The sequence below is a fragment of the Balaenoptera acutorostrata genome, chromosome 1, assembly GCF_949987535.1.
Source record: "Balaenoptera acutorostrata chromosome 1, mBalAcu1.1, whole genome shotgun sequence".
Classification (NCBI taxonomy): domain Eukaryota; kingdom Metazoa; phylum Chordata; class Mammalia; order Artiodactyla; family Balaenopteridae; genus Balaenoptera; species Balaenoptera acutorostrata.
In genome coordinates, this window is record NC_080064.1 from 152,909,274 (window position 1) to 152,926,047 (window position 16,774).

Genomic DNA, 16,774 nt, shown 5'->3' on the forward strand with positions numbered 1-16,774 from the left:
ATATAAACCCCTCAATTTATGGAATATGCCAGTTTCTCAGTTCACGGCATGTATGTGAACACCCTGGAATACAGAGGGGCTGGACATATACGTTGTTCTCTATCTCTGTATCTCTACAATCCCAATCACACTTTACACTCACACTCTAGATATTCTTTCTCCCCTCTCTATGTTGGTTTCTACTTTCCTAGTCAGCAATTGCTAAAAAAGAAAAGTAAGAAAGCCCAGGACAACAGAACTGCCCAAAGCTTGCTTCGTTTTTACAAGAATATTGTGCCCCACTAGTTGGAAAATACAGTAGTTTAATTTTGTATTTTAATCAATGTCACCATCATACTTGTACCTATGCTAACAAGGAAATATTATGAACTTGAGTTTTGTTTCTACTTTCACTAAAACCAGGTATTTGGACCCAGGAATATTAGAAATTCTACTCAGATATTTTAGATCTCAGGCAGAAGTTTCTAATATTACTTTTCAGATGAAGAAACTAAAACGTAGAGGGGTTAAAAAAAAAGAAAACAATGAAAGCTGAGAGGGGTAAAATGTCTTTTGCATGTGGAAGGACAGTATTTTTCCCTCATTGTCCCCGATGGGAAATTGGATTGTTTCCAATCTCTGCCTATTATAAGTAACACTGCTGTGAACAGTCACATATAAGTCTTTGTGTATACATATATTTATGTTTTTCTTGGATGGATATATAGGAATAGAATTGCTGGGCCCAATGGTAAGTTTATGTTTAATTTTTTAAGAAAATGCCAAACTGTATTCTAAAGTGGCTGAACAATTTCACATTCCCACCAGCAAAATATGAGGGTTCTAGTTTTTCCCTTTCCTTACCAGCCAACCCTTGGTATCATCAATCTTTTACATGATAGTCATTCTAGTGGCTGTGTAGTGACATCTCATTGTTGTTTTCATTTGCATTTCCCTAAAAGCTAATGTTGTGGAGCATCTTTTATGTACATATTAGCCACTGTATGTTTTCTTCGGTTAAAGGTCTATTCAAATATTTCATTCATTTAAAAAACTGGATTGTTTTCTTATTATAAAATTTGTAAAAAAAAAATTGTAAGAGTTCTTTATATATTCAGATATAAGTCCTCTATCAGATATATGATTTACAAATATTTTCTCCCAGTCTGTGGCTTGTCTTTTCATTTCCTTAATGGTGTCTTTTAAAGAGCAGTTGTTTTTAATTTTTATGAAGTCAAATTTATTAATTTTTCTTTTATGTATCATGTTTTTCTTGTCATATCCAACAAATATTTATCCAATTCAAAGTCACAAAAGTATTTTCCTTGTCATCTTCTAGAAGTTTTACAGTTTTAGGTCTTATATTTAAACTTATGATCCATTTTCAGTTAAATTTTGCATATGGCATGAGGTAAGGATTTAAGTTTTGTTTTGTTTTGTTGGCACATGGATATTGTCCCAGAACCATCTGTTGAAAACACTGTCATTTCTCCCATTGAATTACCTTGGCATGCTTGTCAAAAATCAACTGACCATAAATGTAAGGGTTTATTCTTGGACTCAATTCTGTTTCATTGATCTATATGTCTATCCTTATGCCAGTACCACACTATCTTGATTACTGTTGCTTCATAAGTTTTAAAATCGAATAGTCCTCAATCTTTGTTCTTTTCAAGGTCATCTTAACTATTCTAGGTCCTTTGAAATTCCATACAAATTTTAGGATCAGCTTGTCAATTTATACAAAAAATCTTGCTGGAACCTTAGTAGGGATTGCATTGAATCTATAGATCAAATTGGGAAGAATGGCCATTTTAACAATATTGAGTCTTCTAATCTATGAACATAGAATATTTCAATTTATTTAGATCTTCTTTCATTTCTTTCAGAAATGCATGTCTTGCACTTCTTTTGTTAAGTTTATTCCTATATATTTTATTCTTTCTGATGCTAATGGGAATGGAATTGTTTTTTAAACTTTATTGTTGTACAATTCATTGCTAACATATAGAAATACAATTGATTTTTTTATATTGATCTTGCTAAACTTGTTTATTCTAGTAGTTTATTTATTTCTTTAGATTACTTAGGATTGTCTATATTCAGGAACATGTACACAAATAAAGTTTTAGGTCTTTCTTTCCAATATGCATGACTTAATTTTCTTGCTTCACTGCACTAGCTAGAACCACAAGCACATATTGAAATGTGAGACATCTTTGCTTTTTTCCCAACCTTAGGGGAGAAAGCATCTTTGCGGGGGAAACATTGTCTTTCATCAAAAAGTATGATTAAGCATGTAGATACCTTTTATCAGTTTGAGGAAGTTCCCTTCTATCCCTAGTGTGTTGAAAGTATTTATCATTAATGGGTGTTGGATTTCATCAAATTATTTTTCTGTGTCTACTGGCATGATAATCTGGTTTTTGTTGTTTATTTGATTAATATGGTATATTGCATTGATTGATTTGAGGGTACTAAACCTGCATTCCTGGAACACAGTGTATAATCCTTTTTAAACACTGCTAGATTCAGTTTCCTAGTATTTCATTAACAAATTTTGTATATACATTCATGAGGAATAATTGCTCTGCAATTTTCTTGTGATGTGTTTGACTGATTTTGATATCTGGGTAATAGTGGTCTCATAAGTGCATTGGGAACTGTTTCTCTTTTATTTTCTGAAAACATTTTTGTAGGACTGGTAACCTTTCTTCATTAAATGTTAGGTAGAATTCACCAGGGAAGCCATCTGGGCCTGCACTTTTCCTTGTGAGAAGATTTTTAATTACCAATTCATTTTCTTTACTTGCTATTTTGTTCTAGTCAGATTTTCTATTTTCTCTTGACTTAGTTTTGTTATTTGCATCTTGATAAAAATTTCTCCATTTAAACTATCTAATTTGTTGGCACAAAGTCATTCATAATATTCTCATAATACTTTTAGTTTCTATATGGTCAGTAATCATGCCCTATCTTTCATTCCTTATTTTGTGTTTTCTCTTTCCTTTCTTTCTTGATCAGAATAGCTAAAGGTTTATGAATTTTGTTGCTCAAAAATCAGTTTGTTGTTTCAAAGAAATGACCTTTGGTTTCACTGATTTTCTATACTTTCTTTTGGTTTTTATTTCATTAATGTTTGGCTTTGATCTTTATCATTTTCTTCTTTCTGCTTGCTTTGGGTTATTTGCTCTTTGTGTTTTAGTTTCCTTAGGTAAAAGCTTAGATTGTTGACTTGACACCTGTTGCTTTTCTAATACAGGCATTTAAAGCTATAACTTTCCCTCTTGGCATTGCTTTAGCTGCAGTCCATAAATTTTTATATTCTTTTAAGCTTAAAATAATTTCTAATTTCCCTTGTGATTTCATTTTTGACCCATGGGTTATTTTATAGTGTGTTTTAAAATTTCCAAATATTTGGAGATCCCCTAAATTTCTTTCTATTGTTGATTTTTCTACTTTAATTCTACTGTGATCAGAGAAACATACTTTGAGTGGTTTCAATCCTTTTACATTTATGGAGAATAATTTATGAGCTTGTATTCTGCTGCTGTGAGTGAAGTGTTATATAGATATATTTTTATGTCAAGCTGGTTGATAGTGTTGTTCAAGTCTTCCATATCCTTACTGATTTTCTGTCTATTTTTTCCATCAATTATTAAAAGTAGGATACTGATATTTCACAACAATTTGAACGGTCTATTTCTCCTTTCAATTCTGTAAGTTGTTGTTTCATGTATCTTGGGGCTCTGTTATTAGGTGTATTAGTTTCCTGGGCTGTCATAACAAATTATCAAAAACTAAGTGGCTTAAAACAACAGAAATTTATTCTCTCACAGTTCTGGAAGCTAGAAGTCCAAAATCAGACTTGGCAGAGCCAATATTCCCTCTGCAGGCTCTAGGGATGAACCCTACCTTGCCTCTTCAAGCCTCTCGTGCCCCCACATGTTCCTTAGCTTGGGCACAGCATAACTCCTATCACTGCCTTGGCAGTCACATGGTCTTCTTCCTTATTCATTTATGTATTCTTTCTCCTCTTCTTATAACATCACCAGTCATTGGATTTAGGTCCCTCCCCCTCCCCCGTTCCAGTATGATCTTAAATAATTACATCTGCAAAGACTCTGTTTCCAAGTAAGGTCATATTCTGAGGTTCTGGGTGGACCTGAATTTTGGGGAGGATACTATTCAACCCACTTCAGTGTGAATACATTTATAATTGTTGTATCTTCCAGATATATATTGATGCTTTTATCATAATGAAATGTCCCCCTTTGTCTCTAGCAATATTTCTAAAAATCTAATTTGTGTTTTATAAGCTTCATAAAATCAATTAAAAGGCATTCTACTGTAGCACTATTTACAATAGCCAGGACATGGAAGCAACCTAAATGTCCATCGACAGGTGAATGGATAAAGAAGATGTGGCACATATATACAATGGAATATTACTCAGCCATAAAAAGAAATGAAACTGAGTTATTTGTAGTGAGGTGGATGGACCTAGAGTCTGTCATACAGAGTGAAGTAAATCAGAAAGAGAAAAACAAATACTGTATGCTAACACATATATATGGAATCTAAAAAGAAAATGGTTCTGAAGAACTTAGGGGCAGGACAGGAATAAAGACGCAAACGTAGAGAATAGACTTGAGGACACGGGGAGGGGGAAGGGTAACCTGGGATGAAGTGAGAAAGTGACATTGACATATATACACTACCAAATGTAAAGAGATAGTGGGAAGCAGCCGCATAGCACAGGGAGATCAGCTTGCTGCTTTGTGACCACCTAGAGGGGTGGGATAAGGAGGGTGGGAGGGAGACGCAAGAGGGAGGGGATATGGGGATATATGTATACGTATAGCTGATTCACTTTGTTATACAGCAGAAACTAACATAACATTGTAAAGCAATTATGCTCCAACAAAGATGTTAAAAGAAATAACAAATTTTAAAAAAAGAGGCATTCTATATCCTTTCATATTCTAGAAGAGATTATTATATATATTATGAAACTCACTTATTCCCTGAAAATCTTAAAGAAAAACTAAGTAGAAAATCTGCCTATCAACTTTTTAATAACATTTATAACTTCTATCATGAATAGTCATCTATATGAATTTTTTTTTAATTTCTTGAGTCAATCTTGGCAATTTGGAGGTAGTACAGTACAGTGTAGTGTTTCTCAATAGAAGTTCTATCTACATTTTGGATGGGTCAATTCTTTATTGTTCAGGACCATCCTCACACTACAGGACATTTAACATTTTGGGTCTTTATTCACTAAATGCCAGTAACTTTCCTCAGTCTTTATAAAAACGAAATCATACTCCCTATGCATTTCCATATGTTCCTTGGGGAGTCACTTGAGAACCAAAGACATAGTAGTTTAGAAAGTGGACTACAGAGACAGACTTCTTGGGTTTGAGTACAAGTTCTGACACTACTGAACAAAACTTAGTTACTTGACATCTCTGTATCTCAGTTTCTTTATCTGTAAAATCAGAATAGTAATGATACCTATTTAATTATTATTGTGATGATTAGATTGACAGACGTAAAGTTCTTAAAACAATGGTACATCGTAAGTGTTTGATATTAGCAAAGATTATTCCACAAATTTGTCATCTCAACAAGTTTTTATGTGACAGGATATTTTTGAAATATTAAGTTTTTTTCACCTATTAGTTCATTTTTTTCCTTATCCCTCCTCCCATACTCCTTTTAAGCAGCTAGGCAGTTGCGAGCTTGTTGTTTTAGGGAAGGGATAAACCAGGCTAGTAAACAGAAAAAAAGAAGTCTTCTTGAACTTGATTTCTAAAAATGTAAGCCATTACGGAAATAGAGAAGGTTCCATATATAGATAAAATATTTGGGAGAAATATAACTGGAAAGAACTAGACTCAATCTCACCTCCCTAGAACCTCACCCTGAGCTACAACGAGACTAGAAAGAAATTTCCCCAGACTAAGGAAGAAGAGGATATTGTGGGGAAGTAATAAGAATATAGACATTGATAAATCCCCAAAAGATAGGCCCTGTATCCTGATTCACAGAGTACCAGGGAAGTAGTAAAAATCCACACAAATATGAGTAACCTAAGGCAGGGGAAAAGAGAAGCTGTACTCTGAGCCTTGCGGTAGTCACATGATATCAGAGAAGAAATGACTGGGAGGGGAGATTATGCTGACCAGGCTTTATATAGGCTTGCATTTAGTACCCCTGCGTGGCAGTGAGGAGCAGAATTATGCCCATGCTCCTACACGTGACGTGGATGTAACAGGGAGAGAGCCACCATACCTGAAAGGACTAGGCAGACAGGAATGAAGGCATCTCAGTCGCAAATGGCGTGGATCAATGACTGAGGACCAGACTGAATGACGGACATCTCAGAAGATACCTGTGTGAACAGATAACATTGAGGACCAGGTGAGTATCTTCCCCTCACCCATGTCTTGGAAACACAAAGACCACCTCTCACCTCCTCACCCCTCTACCTGTCCCCTTCCTTAACTCAAAGGAAGAAATTCCAAACTGGCTGAGATCAGGTTTCCATCCTCTGCAATAAGCTAGGGCTTCAAGAAGAAAATGAGATGAATTATAGAAAAATAAACTTACATTTCCTGTGTAACTGTGTTGTGGACAGATCAATACTCATACCTTAGCATAGTGTTGTTCATATTATTCTCTTTAAGTGTTTAGAGCTATGTATCTATTGATCTATCTATCCCCGTTTTACTTTTGTTTGTATTTTCTTTATTTTTAATAGGTTTGTCAAGGTTTGACCATTTTATTGGCATTTTTCAAAAATTCAGCTCTTGGATTAACTTACAGTCTATTTTTCCTGTCTCTTAAAAGTTGCTAAAGGTTTTATCTTTACTATTTTTTTCTCCTATATTCCTTTCAGTTGTGTTTTAGTTGTTCTTTTTCTAATTTCTTGACTTGAAAGTTCATTTCTTTCATTTTTAAAATAAAAGTATTTACTCTAATGAATTAGCTTCTGACTTAGGGGGATACTATTTTCTGGAATTTGAAAGTTATGTAGAATTAAAATATATGATACAACGGTGTAAAAGTCAGGAGGAGGGTAAAGGAGTGAAAGTGTTCTAAGATCCTTCCCTCATCTAAGTGGAAGTTAAAAGTGCCAACTAACATGAGTCTTTGATAAATCAAGGATGTATGTTATCATTTATAGGATAACCAATATTAAAAGAAACCCAAATTAAAGGAAAAAATGAAATAGAAAATATATTAAAAAGAAGGCAAAAAGGAAAAAAAATACAGAGTAAGTGGGAGAAATAGAAAGTATATAGTATAATGGTAGGTGTAACAGAAATATATCAGTAATTATATTAATTCTTAACGGCCAGATTTTTAAAAAATGAAGAGTGTCAGACTGGATGAGAAAATAAAACCCAACTATATGCTGTTTACAAGAGACATCTAAAATTAAAAATACAGAAAAGCTGAAAATAAAAGAATGGAAAAAAACATACCAAACAAACATGAACCCCTAATCCCCCCCAAAAGCTGGTGTAGCTATATTATTATCAGATAAAATTGACTTTAAGGTAACAAATATTACTTGAGATAAAGAAAGTAAATCCATAATAATAAAAGGTAAAATTCACCAGAAGAGTTAATAATTCAAAATTTAAATATACCTAATAACACAGCTTCAAAATATAAGAAGCAAACATTGCAAAGAAGTACAAGAAATAGACAAATCCACAATCATAATGAAAGATTTTAAAACACTTTTGTAATTGGTAGAAAAAGCAGATAAAATATCAGTAAGACAATAAATGATTTGAACAACCAAATTAAATGTGTTAGACAAGGATAAGTTATATTAAAGTATAATTACAACAACCCTAGAATCTCAGCAGTCTGAACACACATTGTGTTTAACACAAACAACACTGTGCGTATCACATTGTGCGTACCTTACAATTTAGCAATTTCATTCTTAGATATGTAATCTAAAGAAATTTACACATGAGCACCAGGAAAAATGTATAACATATTCATAGTAGAATTGTTTGTAATAAAAAAAAAAATCAGAGACACCTGAAATGTCCATTCATGGGACAATGGACAAATAAATTGTGCTTTATTCAAACAATGAAATATTATACAGCAGTTTCATAATTTCATAAATTTATGAAATACAGCTATATGAAAAGAAGAATCATAGAAACAAAATATTTTGTGAAAAATCTAGACACAGAAAACTATATATGATATGATACTATTTTTATAAAGCTCAAAACTAGGCAAACTAAACATAATAATGTTTATAGATACATACGTTTGTAGTAAAACTATATCAAGGGACTTCCCTGGTGGCGCAGTGGTTGGGACTTCCAATGCAGGGGGCCCAGGTTAGATCCCTCGTCAGGGAACTAGATCCCACATGTATGCCGCGGCTAGGGGTTCACATGCTACAACTAAGGAGCCTGCCTGCTACAACTAAGACCTGGTGCAACCAAGTAAACAAATAAATAAATAAATATATTTTTTAAAAAACTACTATCAAAATGTACGGGAAGAGGTGACAAAGTTTAGATAGTATTACTTCTGATAGGTAGTCAGGTAAATGGAAGAAGATTGAATAATACTGGTAGATATAACATTAGTAATGTTCTAGTTCTTAAGTTAAATAATAGGTTCATAGTGTTATTTTTATTATTATATGTCTAACTTTTATGCATATTATACATATTCTTTTGTATGCATGTTATTATACTAAATACATTAAATTTAGAAGAGCAAGTTGGTGATCTATTTCTGTAACATAAGACTGTAGTCTTATACATTCATATATACATATCGATTTCATTTATTTCATTCTCTGCAATTGCTAGAGAAAGAACCTAAGGATATGTAACAAATGTTTAAGAAGGATAACCCCAGGAAAGTGGAATAAAAAGAGTGTGGCCATTCACCTTTTATCTATCTCTGTATTATTTGCATTTTTCAAAGCACATATGCTATTTTAGTAACTATGTTAACATCAAAAAATCAAAAGAATTGCAAATGTATTTTAACTATCTGTATAGTTTTCTAAGTAGAGTATTCCCCCCTTATCTGCAGGGGATAGTTCAAAGTCCCCCAGTGGATGCCCGAAAGCGGGGATAGTACCATACCCTATATATACTGTGTCTTTTCCTATATATATATATACCTATGATAAAATATAATTTATAAATCAGGCACAGTAAGAGAATATCTGAATTGCCAGCATCACTACTCTTTGGCTTTGGGGCCATTATTAAGTAAAATAAGGTTACTTGAACACAAGCACTGTAATACTGCAACAGTCGATGATCTGATAACTGAGATGGCTACTAAGTGACTAATGTATGGGTAGCAAATACAGCGTGGATTAGCTGGACAAAGAGATGATTCACATCGAGGGGTGGACAGAGCAGGACAGTGTGAGATTTCATTATGCTACTCAGAATGGACACACAATTTAAAATGTATGTTGTTTATTTATGGAATTTTCCATTTAGTATTTTTGGACCACAGTGTACTGCAGGTAACTGAAACCTCAGAAAGTGAAACTTCAGATAAGGAGTGATTACAGTATTTGAAAAGAAAAAGAACACTATTAGGTTAGCTCCATGTTAACTACCATGTTAACCACTCCTTCCCTTACATCTCTTCAAAGTTCCCTGTATAGATTTTGTTTTCCTTAATTAGGAAGAAAGAACAGATTATTCTAATAGCCAAATTTTACTCTTATATTAAATTATTCACAATTACCTACTTTTCTTTCTTTTCGCCATTTACTCCTTTTCTCTCTTCTCTTTGTCTTAATTCTTCCCTTGGTAGCAGCTACAAGTTTTTAAAAGAATTGGAAATTTTAGATATATCATTACAAGTCATTTTTATTGATTAAAGAATTTGAGGAATTAGAATTAAGACTGATATAATTTTATTGAAGTATAGTTGATTTACAACATTATATTAGTTTCAGGTGTACAGCATAGTGATTCAGTATTTTTACGGATTATAATCCATTAAACTTATTACAAAATAATGGCTATAATTCCCTGTGCTATACAATACAGCCTTGTTTCTTATCTAATTAATACATAGTAGTCTGTATCTCTTAACCCCATACCCCTAATGTGTCCCCTCCTACCTCCCCTTCCCCATTGGTAACCACTAGTCTGTTTTCTATATCCGTGAGTCTGTTTCTATTTTGCTATATACATTCGTTTGTATTATTTTTTTGATTCCACTTAGAAGTGATGATATACAGTATTTTTTTCTCTGCCTATTTCACTAAGCATAATATTTTCTAGGTCCATCCACATCGCTGCAAATGGCAAAATTTCATTTTTATTGCTGAGTAATATTCCATTGTGTGTGTGTGTGTGTGTGTGTGTGTGTGTGTGTGTGTATATATCACATATTCTTTGTCCATTCGTCTGTTGATGGCCACTTGGGTTGCTTACATATCTCGGCTATTGTAAATAGTGCTGCTATGAACATTGGGGTGCCTGTATCTTTTTGAATTAGTGTTTTTGTTTTTTCCAGATATAAACCCAGGAGTGGAATTGCTAGATAATATGGTAGTTGTATTTTTAGTTTTCTGAAGAACCTCCATAGTGTTTTCCATAGTGGCTGCACCAATGGAATGTTGGCATTTGTTATTTATAGACTTTTTGATGATAGCTTTTCTGACAGGTGTGAGCTGATATCTCATTGTTGTTCAATTTGCATTTCTCTAATAATTAGCAATGTTGAGCATCTTTTCATGTGCCTGTTAGCCATCTGTATGTCCTCTTAGGAGAAATGTCTATTCAGGTCTTCTGCTCATTTTTGATTGGGTTTGTTCGTTTGTTTGTTTGTTTTTGGATATTGAGTTGTATGAGCTGTTTGTATATTATGGATATTAACCCCTTGTCAGTCATATCCCTTGCAAACATTTTATCCCATTTTGTATGTTGTTTTGTTTTTACGTTTTGTCAATGGTTTCCTTTGCTGTGCAAATGCCTTTAAGTTTAATTAGGTCCCATATGTTAATTTTTGCTTTTATTCCCTTTGCTTTAGAAGAAAGATCCAAAAAAATATTGCTACGATTTATGTCAGTGTTCTGCCTATGTTCTCTTCTAGGAATTTTATGGTTTCAGATCTCAAATTTAGGGCTTCAATACATTTTGAGTTTATTTTTGTTTATGGTATGAGGAAATATTCTAATCTCATTGTTTTAAATATAGCTATCCAGTTTCCCAGCACCGACTGAAGAGACTGTCTTTTCTCCATTGTATATTCTTGCCTCCTTTGTCAGAGATTAATTGACCATAGGTGTGTGGGTTTATTTCTAGGGTCTCTATTGTGTTCCATTGATCTATATATCTGTTTTTGTGTCAGAACCATGTTATTTTGATTACTGTAGCTTTATACTATAGTCTGAGGTCTGGGTAGGTGGTACCTCCAACTGTGTTCTTTTTTCTCAAGGTTGCTTTGGCAATTTGGGGTTTTTTGTGGTTCCATACAAATTTTAGGATTATTTGTTCTAGTTCTGTGAAAAATGTAATGGGTGTTTTGAAAGAGATTGCATTAAATCTGTAGATTGCTGTGGGTAGTATGGCCATTTTCACAATATTAATTCTTCTAATCCAAGAGCATGGGATAACTTTCCACTTCTTTGTATAACCTTCAATTTCCTTCATCAATATTTTATAGTTTTCAGAGTCTTTCACTTCCTTCATTAAGTTTATTCCTAGGTATTTTATTCTTTTTGATGCGATTTTAAATGGGATTTTTAAAAACTTTCTCTTTCTGATAGTTCATTGTTATTATATAGAAAAGCAACAGATTTCTGTATATTAATCTTCTGTCCTGCAACTTTGCTGAATTCATTTATTAGTTTTCATAATTTGGGGGTGGAGATTTTAGGTTTTTCTATATAAACTATCATGCTGTCTGCAAATAATGACAGTTCTACTTCTCTTTCAATTTTGATGACTTTTGCTTCTTTTTCTTGTCTGACTGCTGTGGCTAGAACTTTCAATACTATGTTGAATAGAAGTGTGAGAGTGGGCATCCCTGTCTTACTCCTGAATTTAGTGGGAAGGCTTTCAACTTTTCACTGTTGAGTATGATGTTAGCTCTGGAACTGTCATAAATGTCCATTATTATGTTGAGATATGTTCCTCTGTACTCACTTTGGTAAGACTTTTTTATCATGAATGGATGTGAAATTTTGTCAAATGCTCTTTCTGCATCTATTAAGATAACCATGTGATTTTTATCCTTCCTTTTGTTGATGTTGAACCATCCTTACATCCCTGAAATAAATCCAACTTAATCATAGTGTACAATCCTTTTTATATACTGTGGGATTCAATTTGCTAATTTTTTTATTGAAGTATATTTGTTGAAAATGTTTCAAGTGTATAGCAAAGTGATTCAGTTATATGCACATATATTTTTTCAGATCTTTTCCATTATGGGTTATTACAAGATATTGAATATAGTTCCCTGTGCTATACAGTAGGTCCTTGTTGTTATCTATTTTATATACAGTAGTGTTTACCTGTTAATCCCAAATTCCTAAGTTATCCTCCCCCCGCACCCCCCACTTTCTCCTTTGGTAACCATAAGTTTGTTTTCTATGTCCATGACTATATGTCTATTTTGTAAATAAGTTCATTTGTATCATTTTTTTGATTCCACATATAAGTGATATCATATGATATTTGTCTTTCTCTGTCTGACTTACTTCACTTAGTACGATAATCTCTAGGTCCATCCATGTAGCTGCAAATTGCATTATTTCATTCTTTTCTATGGCTGAGCAATATTCCATTGTATATACATACCACATCTTCTTTATCCATTCATCTGTCCATGGACATTTAGGTTGCTTCCATGTCTTGGCTATTGTAAATAGTGCTGTTATGAACACTGGGGTTCATGTATCTTTTTGAATTCATGTTTTCATCTTTTCCAGATATATGCCCAGCAGCGGGACTGCTGGATCATATGGTAACTCTTTTTAATTTTTTAAGGAAACTCCATAGTGTTTTCTATAGTGGCTGTACCAATTTACATTCCCACCAACGGTGTAGGAGGGTTCTCTTCTCTCCACACTCTCTCCAGCATTTATTATTTGTAGACTTTTTATGATGGCCATTCTGACCAGTATGAGGTGACACCTCATTGTAGTTTTGATTTGCACTTCTCTAATAATTAGTGATGTTGAGCATCTTTTCATGCGGCTGTTGGCCATCTATATATCTTCTTTGGGGAAATGTCTGTTTAGGTCTTCTGACCATTTTTCGATTGGGTTGTTTGTTTTTTTGATGTTGAGCTGTATAAGCTGTTTGTATATTTTGAAAATTAAGCCCTTGTTGGTTGCATCACTTGCAAATATTTTCTTCCATTCCATAGATTGTCTTTTCATTTTGTCAATGGTTTCCTTTGCTGTGCAAAACCTTTTAAGTTTAACTAGGTCCCACTTGTTTGTTTTTGCTTTTTTTCCATCAGTCTAGGAGACAGATCCAAAAAAATATTGCTGTAATTTATGTCAGAGTATTCTGCCTATGTTTTCCTCTAGGAGATTTATAGTATCCGATCTTACATTGAGGTCTTTAATCCATTTTGAGTTTATTTTTGTTATTGTTTCATTTTTGGCCCCACTGTGCAGCTTGCAGGATCTTAGTCCCCTGACAAGGGATCAAACCAGTGTCCTTGTCAGTGAAGGCACACAGTCCTAACCACTGGACTGCCAGGGAATTCCTGAGTTTATTTTTGTATACAGTGTTAGAGAATGTCCTAATTTCATTCTTTTACATGTAGCTGTCCTGTTTTCCCAGCACCACTTATTGAAGAGACTGTCTTTTCTCCATTGTATATTCTTGCCTCCTTTGTCATAGATTAACTGACCATAAGTGTGTGGGTTGATTTCTGGGCTTTATATCCTGTTCCATTGATCTATGTGTCTGTTTTAGTGACCATACCATACTGTTTTGGTTACTGTAGCTTTGTAGTATAGTCTGAAGCCACGGAGCCCGATTCCTCCAGCGCTGTTCCTCTTTCTCAAGATTGTTTTGGCTATTTGGGGTCTTTTGTGTTTCCATATAAATTTTAAAATTATTTGTTGTAGCTCTGTGAAAAATGCCACTGGTATTTTGATAGGGATTACATTGAATCTGTAGATTGCCTTGGGTAGTATGGTCATTTTAACAATATTGATTCTTCCAGTCCAAGAACATGGTATATCTTTCCATCTGTTTGTGTTGCCTTCAATTTCTTTCATCAGCATCTTATAGTTTTTGGAGTATATATTTTTTGCTTCCTTAGGTAGGTTTATTCCTAGGTATTTCGTTCTTTTTTGATGCTATGGTAAATGGGATTGTTTCCTTAATTTCTATTTCTGATAGTTCATTGTTAATGTATAGAAATGCAACAGATTTCTGTATATTAATTTTGTATCCTGCAACTTTATCGAATTTATTGATGAGCTCTAGCAGTTTTCTGGTGGTATCTTTAGGATTATCTATGCATAGTATCATGAGATCTGCAAACAGTGATACTTTTACTTCTTCCTTTCCAATTTGGATTCCTTTTCTTTTTCTTCTCTGATTGCTATGGCTAGGACTTCCAAAACTATGTTGAATATAAGTGGCAACGGTGGGCATCCTTGTCTTGTTCCTGATCTTAGAGGGTTGATTTGCTAATATTTCGTTGAGGATTTTTGCATCGATGTTCATCAGAAATATTGGCCTTTAATTTTCTTTTCTTTTCTTTTCTTTTTTTTTGTAGTGTCTTTGTCTGGTTTTGGGGGGTGATGGTGACCTCATAGAATGCATTTGGGAGTGTTCCATCTTCTTCGATTTTTTTGTAATACTTTGAGGAGGATAGGTATTAGCTCTTCATTATATGTTTGGTAGAATTCCCCTGTGAAGCTGTCCAGTCCTGGACTTTTGTTTGCTCGGGAGTTTTTCTTATTACAAATTCAATCTCACTACTAGTGATCAGTGTGTTCAAATTGTCTGTTTCTTCTTGATTCAGTCTTGGCAGGTTGTACGTTTCTGGAAATTTGTCCATTTTTTCTAGGTTGTCTAATTTGTTGGCATATAACTGTTCAAAGTATTCGCTCATGATTTTTGTATCTCTGTGGTATTGGTTTTTATTTCTCCTCTTTCATTTCTTATTTTGTTTATTTGGGTCCTCTCACTTCTTCTTCCTGAGGCTAGCTAAAAGTTTATCAATTTTGTTTATTTTTTCAAAACAACAGCTCTTGGTTTCACTGCTCTTTTCTATTTTTTAATCTCTATTTTATTTTTTCCTCTCTGATCTTTATTATTTCCTTCCTTCTGCTGACTTTGGCCTTTTCTTTTATTTTTTAATTCCTTTAGGTGGTAGGTTAGGTTGTTTATTTGAGTTTTTTTTGTTTCTTGAGGAAGGCCTGTATCTCGATAAACTTCCCTCTGTTTTGACCTATAACTATATATGTCTTGTTTTAAACTGGTAGTCATTTAAGTTCAAACACATTCTAAAAGACCTACATTTTTACACTCCTCCCCAACATTTAATTGTTTATTGTAGTTACAGTTGCTTTTACAATTCTTTGTCTTTCAATCTTCATACTGGTGTATTTAAGTGGTTTATCCTCAGTCATTACTGTATATTTACCTTTCCTAGTGGGATTTTACCTTTCCTATAGATTCTTCTTTTCCACTTAGAGAAGACTCTTTTACATTTCTTTTAGGATAGGTTTAGTATTGATGAACTCTTAGTTTTTGCTTGTCTGAGAAGTTCTTTATCTCTCCTTCTATTCTAAATGATAATCTTGCTGGGTAAAGTATCCCAGATTGCAGATTTTTCACTTTCAGCACTTTGAATATATCATGCCACTCCCTTCTGGCTGGCAAAGTTTCTGCAGAGAAATCAGCTGACAGCCTTATGGAGGTTTCCTTGAATATGACTCTTTGGGTTATTTTCTTGGTGCCTTAAGAATTCTCTATCTTTAACTTTTGCCATTTTAATTATGCCATGTCTTGGTGTTGGTCTGCTTGGGACCCTTTGAGATTCCTGTACCTGGATATCTGTTTCCTTCCTCAGGTTTGAGAAGTTTCCAGCCATAATTTCCTCAAATACATTTTTGATCCCCTTCTCTCTTTCTTTTCCTTCTGGGACCCCTAAAATGCGAATGCTGATATGCTTAATGTTATATCAGAGATCTCGTTTTCATTTTTTTAAAATTATTCTTTTTGCTATTTTGATTGGATGATTTCCATTATTCTATATTCCAGATCACTTATGTGTTCCTCTGTACCACTTAGCATGCAATTCATTCCTTCTAGTGTATTTTTTACTTCAGCTATTGAATTCTTCATTTCTGATTGGGTCTTTTTTATATTTTCTAGTTCCTTGTTAAAGTGTTCCCTGTATACATCAATTCTTTTCCCTAGGTCAGTTAACATTTATCACCAATGCTTTGAATCCTTTACCTGGTAAATTGTTTATTTCTATTTCATTATTTATTTTTTTCCAGGGGTTTTCTCTTACTCATTAAATTGAGAGTAATCCCTCTGCCTTTTCATTTTGATTAACTTTCTCTACCTCTATGAATTCAGGCAAAACAGTTACCTATTGTGGTCTTGAGAGAGTGTTCTTATGTGAGAGCATTCCTATACAGACTGCCTGTGCCCAATGCCTTTGGTGGGAAACCTGGATTTGATGTGGATGCAAGTTATGTCTTTCCTGGGTGTGCTGGATGTACCAAGCTATCACCTTGGTAGGGGGTGAGGCTAGAGATTGAGGGGCT

General features: G+C 33.8%; 1 long non-coding RNA gene across 8 annotated transcripts in view; it reads right to left on the reverse strand.

The window, feature by feature from the left end:
- Positions 1-16,774, reverse strand: part of LOC103010794 (uncharacterized) — a 56,544-nt gene that overhangs the window by 20,179 nt on the left and 19,591 nt on the right. For 6 of the 8 annotated variants that reach the window (XR_449455.2, XR_009006257.1, XR_009006256.1 and 3 more), the window contains one exon: positions 6,280-6,379. This is a non-coding gene — a long non-coding RNA (uncharacterized LOC103010794). Of the gene's footprint in view, positions 1-6,279; positions 6,380-9,754; positions 9,823-16,774 lie in introns of all 8 variants that reach the window. The other 2 variants (XR_009006258.1, XR_009006254.1) reach the window with 1 other exon arrangement.